The following is a 6,000-nucleotide window of genomic DNA, read 5'->3' on the forward strand; positions in this document are numbered from 1 at the left end:
CTCAAAAACGCTACAAATTTTTGAAATGAAATTTGCACAGGTTAGTTTTATCACACAATCTACAATTATATGTGGGATTGAAATAATCGAATGGCTCCACAAAAGCACAGGTAAACATGTATTGCCTTCAAGGGAAGGGTTTGGTGCGGGGTATATGTGAAAACTTCGTTTCATCTACAATATCAAATTTTACCTGTGTTAATAATTGGCTGGGGTTTTTTTTTCACCTCACTATTATTGAATGGCTCAGTATCTTTTGAGTCGCTACCATTAAACAATTTTAGCTTTTGGACACCATTTGTCACTCAAGCCTCAAATTTCGTTTGGGTACCCCAGAAACCATTATGTATCATTGCTGGGAGGGGAAAAAAGCCAGTCGCTACTGGTGTGTAAAATGTACAATGGACAACAATGATAGTATTAGAACTGTGGGGTGGGTTTGGTGGGTTAGTTTTCTTTTTAGCTTTTTGTGCTAGATTATTTCACAAAAGAGATGGGAACATGACTTCAAAACGCCAGCATCCATAGCATGTATTTGTTCTTAAATTGTGCAGAAGGTGAAGCCACACATTTTAACGGGACAGATTTAACTAAAACATTAAATCAAATTGTTGCCGCGCTGGAAATGATGCCTCTATCAATAACATCACAGTGGAACACAAAGTGAGCGGTCAAATTTGAATCAGGGATAATGCACCATGGCATGAAGCTTTTTCGCAGGCATCTGAACGCACACAAATCTATTTTTCTTTTTCCAACTTTGATGACCAATATTGAGCAATATGTTTTCACAGATTTGTTATGTTATGCATATGTCGGGATACACCAAGTGAGAATATTGGTCATTGGCAATACGTGTACCGTGCTCAGAGTTTTAAATGAAATGAAATGAATGAATTTATTTCCAGCTGTTCTTCATAATCTCCAGCTCGCTATTTTTATAAAGTGCGTGCATTTTATTACAGATTTGCATAATTTCATATCCCTTATTGCGTACAGTTAATGAAGCGTTTAATACTCAGTCCATAATATCATTCATTGTTTAATTTCCTGAAGGACGATGTTTACTATACAATATTATTTTAGAATCTGAAGGCAGAAATATTATTTTAGAATCTGAAGGCAGATCGTTAAACTGTTCCGCTGAATATAAACTGTCCTTCATGCTATATGCTCGGTTTTATTTCACCGTTTGTTATAACAAAGGATTAATACATTCCGCTGGAAAGTGGTTCAAGTAATCATTTTGAAAAGAATATAATATAATTAATTGAAACACGAACAAAAGAGAAGAGTGGACTGGGTAAAGGGAAGACGTAAAGAGGAAAACGGAGTTTTTACACAACTACTTTTGTTTTTATAGTGAATAAATAATTAAAATCAAACAATGATTACCGCTCTCGGACAAATAATAAACTGTTTTAACACTATTATAATTAACTTTCTATTTTTTTGTTTTAATATCTAAATTAATTTACTCTTATTCCCTTTGATGAAAGCTAATCATATACACTTCTTTTAAAACCTTTGCACTTCGAGAAAAAAAACTATACATTGTTTGTCTTCAAGAGCGGCAATAAACTTACATCACATGAATGAACATTTCTTGAGCATAATCTAAGCTGGATCACTGTGATCCGTCCGAGATTGTGTGTACAGTCAAATAACTGCATGACTTTGTTTTTTTTTCTCAAAAAGCCACGGTATAATATGATATGTTTTTGCTCTTCAAGTATGAATGCATTTCAAGTTGAACAAAAGTACACAGCCCCTTACCTGTCGTACTTTATGATCAATGGGGAAACTTTCAAATCATAATCAACATATGACAACTGTTATCTTTGCAATCAGTAAAAGGCCTCTCACTCATTTGACACAAATCTGTGTGGGTGTAAATTAAATATCTCACTGTCTCGTACGTTTTGCATTGTACTCCTCTATTGTTTCGCTAGTTCCAACAACACCTTATTATCCCCATGCAAGGTCAACTTGAAATGTCTTGACACTATATGTAATTCGTCGGTTGCTGCGCACAGAGATTCAATTACAGAAATTCAATTAAACTACAATAATAAGCTTTATATAGCGCTACTCCAACGGCACACACTTCTTGCATCGACTCCACAATACGTGGCTTTGCCTATGCGGTGTACTATTAGGGTATTCAACTTGTTATTTAGGCATCAAAAAGGTAGATTTTGTTTGGGGGTTTCCGTCGGGAAAATATAGAGGAAGTTTACGCTGCACAAACTGGGGTGTTAAAATTTGACACCATGGGTGTTATAGGCCCTATCCCCCAAAATAGGAATCAAAGTATACAACATATATGGTGTTAAAATAACACTAATGATTGTTTGGTTGTTTATGATGTAAATTTGCAATTTTGTACATCGTTGTCATGTTTCTTTTGCTGTATATCATCACAAACCGCTGTGTTCTTGATGAAATAATATACAACATTGTTGTATGGTGTTGTATACTGCATTAAATTCTGCCAAACACTGGTGTCATTTTAACACATTGAGGTGCTAATTTTGATTCTATATTTTGTATAAAAATGTGAGAACAACCATAGTGTCAATTTTAATCATTGGATATATGACCCACTTTTGGAAATCACAACCTTCGTGGATACGACTGTCGACCATGGTCCAACAACAAGCCCTGTATTCATGTTTTATTGTCGTATGTAAAATATAATTATACAGTCAAATGCATTTTGTTTTTGCGTGTCTAGCTACCAAACACGAACACCAAAGGGCAAAAGTTTCTCGAACCAAACTAACACTAGGTTCATCACAACAGTAAGTCGTGCACATGATTTAAGTATGTATTATCAAATCTGCCTGTAATGCTCACTCATCATCTAGGTCAGTATCTGAACCATCAGAAGATGCGGCTATAAATACTCCACTTGAAAGTCTGTCATTACGACGGCGGTGGAACGGCATTGAACAGCCTAACAAAGAAAATACTTTGGCCTTAAAGGGTCTATGTAACTTTTGTAGGACAAAAAACACATTGCCCACAGATTAACACTAAGCTTATACAGTTTGAAGATAATGATAGTTAGTAGAAAGGTTCCCTAAAAATATTACGTGCTGAGGTGCTGTAGTTTTGGGGAAATGAGTAAAACAATGTCATGAAAATAATGTTCGTCTCATGAGACGAAAATTATTGTAATCATTTGCAAACGTTTTTCCATGACGTTGTTTTGCTCATTTCTCAAAAACCACAGCCCCTCAGTAAGTAATATTTGATCGGGAAGCTTTCCACTATCATTATCTTCAAACCCTGTAAGTTTAATGTAAATCTATGGACGTTTTGAAAAGGTACCCAAATCCTCTAAGGCATGGACACCTTTAAACATTGTCGAAAACCAGTCTTCTCACTTGGTGTATATAACATAAATAACAAATCTGTGAGCATTTGGACTCAATCGATCATCGAAGTTGCAAGGGAACAATAAAAGGCTTCAGTTCTGAACTCGTTTAATAATACTTCAAAGTGGTTTCTCACAAAGTATTATTGTACCCAAATCGTTACCAAGTAAGTTTGTGTGCTAATTAATTTGTTACCAATAGTGTACAGTGCATTAACAAACCCGCTTTCTTATTAAAGGAATAGCTGATTTGAAGTATTATACATGATCACCTTCAATGACAGCAGAATACTAAGCCAAAAATAACTAAATTATTCATCTATTATGCGCAAGTTTTATAAAAAATATGTTCAGACGCGCACTGCAAAAGTATTAACAAAATACAAATAATAACAGTTGTTATTGAAATTGACCACGGTTTAGTTAAACATGTTCGATAAACCAAATGAAAGAAATTAACACAAAGGAAGAACAAAATCATAACGCACTACTCTAATTAGAAGCGGCAAAACAAAACAAAATGAACTAAATATTTTCGTAAACTGGCAAATTGAAGGTTTGCCAAATTAATGAATCAATTAACAATTTTAAAGACATGTTGGGGTACTTCAGGTATAACTAATATCCATATCATTAATGGAGATGTAGATAAGAACTTCGTATAAAAGCACTCATAACAAACCAAGGCAAGATGCTTATTAAACCACCCCTGATAACACTGGCATGTCCGTCATGGTAACTTAACCCACACCTACGCTGTTATCTTAACACATTTCTTGTGATAGTTGTTTTATAACAGCGAGTTGCAGATTGTTGATATTCGCGTAGGCCTACAGGGGACAAACTTTGTGATTCATTGAATTCGTTATCCAAATACTTCTTGTCCTTATTAAAACCACGAACTAAAAAACACAAACTACCCCCCTGAGATCCCATAAGAGCAACGTACTTCTAGCAGTATTAACATAGTCTAGATATTCAGGTTGCGTTTTGTGCCAGTCATATTTAGCCTATTTATATCCTTAGGGACTCTATTGATACAAGTCTGTACATGGCGTTTAGTGACTCGAATATAGCCTATAGCCACGTCCCTCGGGAGCACAGATCCCGGCACAGTCTCTGGCAATATCTCTTTTTGTTTTAAAGATAACGAAGAAGAGGAACCATGTTTAGTGTGTTCTAATTTGTGGCCAATTCACCACAGGTGAAGCCTCTCGCTATGTTCCTTTCCTTTACTTATTTTTTTTCTCTCGGGATGGGGGAATAAGCCGTCGTAATGCTGCGTCAATTTCTGACATGTGTAGATTGAACACACATCAGAATCATACGGGTCATATGTGAACATGTGACTTCGATTGGCAACTTAAGTTTGACCGTAATTTGAATGTGCATGATTGGTTTCAAGGCGACTTAGAAATATGTTTCAATCTTGATGTAGTTTTTTGGTAAAAAGATAAATGCGTACTAATCTCGCAAAACAACAAATTGTGATTCACCATCATATGTGTATTGAATTGAATCGAGGGAACGTTAAGAAGAAAATCTTATTTTGTTAAATTTCAATTTTATAATCAATATTAATTTGTTCTCGGTGTCAGTTAGAAAGACAAGTACATGTTTTTTTTTTTTTACAAGTATGCTATTATGCAGGTGTGATTAATAAGTTCCACATAATAAACAACGCAACAAAAACTAAAATCTGCGAAAATATCAAGAACCCTTAAAGTACACAGCATTACACACTCATACCCAATATGTAGACAAAAAGAGAAGCATATAGAACTGTTATGGTTTTCCCTACGACAGCAGTGACTCTGGCTGGACAATGAAAAAATGACTGAGACAAGGTAGAAAGATGTGAGATGACCGTTATACCCAAAAATATCGAAACATATATATTTTATAAATTACAGTTGTTTTAAAGAATCCACCTTTAATCGAGTCTGGAAAGAACCGCATAGCTCAAAGTTTTTCCTCGGTGATATTTATATAGGAAATGTTTTACTTTCAAACATTTTGAACATAATATTCGATGTAGTGACGCCACTTATTGAATCTTAATTGAGTATGTGGTTCCGAGAAGAACCTTAGATAACTCGACGTTTCGAGCACTATACTCGGTTGGTCAGCAAATTAAAACAATGTCGAAGATGCGTCTGTAAATTTCAAATAATTTATATAGGGCAAGACTTTATTATAAAAACTATTACATACACTCAAAACTCTTGACGCTCCCTTTTTCGTTTTTTTTGTCTCTCTTGTTTTCTTCTAAAAGAAGAACTTTTACGCTACGACATTGGGAACAAAAGTACGAATAATATTCTAGAGCAATTGACTCCATTCTCTATAAAATTATGTGTGAAATAATTTGTTTAGGTTTATTTTCACTGATAAAAGCACATCAAATGTCAAATGTTATGTATAATTATATCTGTAGAGGAAGCAGTATGTCTATATATAAATATAAATGGAAGACATTCTCCATTCAAAACACCTTACAGGTCCACACAAGTGTCTGGATGTTTAATTCATCGTAATGTTTTATTCAATTTAATGTCAGGAACCGATCGGGTTACCTTAGAATTACCACGCGCATAGCTAATTCATTGCATTCCATT

Source organism: Asterias amurensis, chromosome 11 (assembly GCF_032118995.1).
Source record: "Asterias amurensis chromosome 11, ASM3211899v1".
In the NCBI taxonomy this organism is placed as follows: domain Eukaryota; kingdom Metazoa; phylum Echinodermata; class Asteroidea; order Forcipulatida; family Asteriidae; genus Asterias; species Asterias amurensis.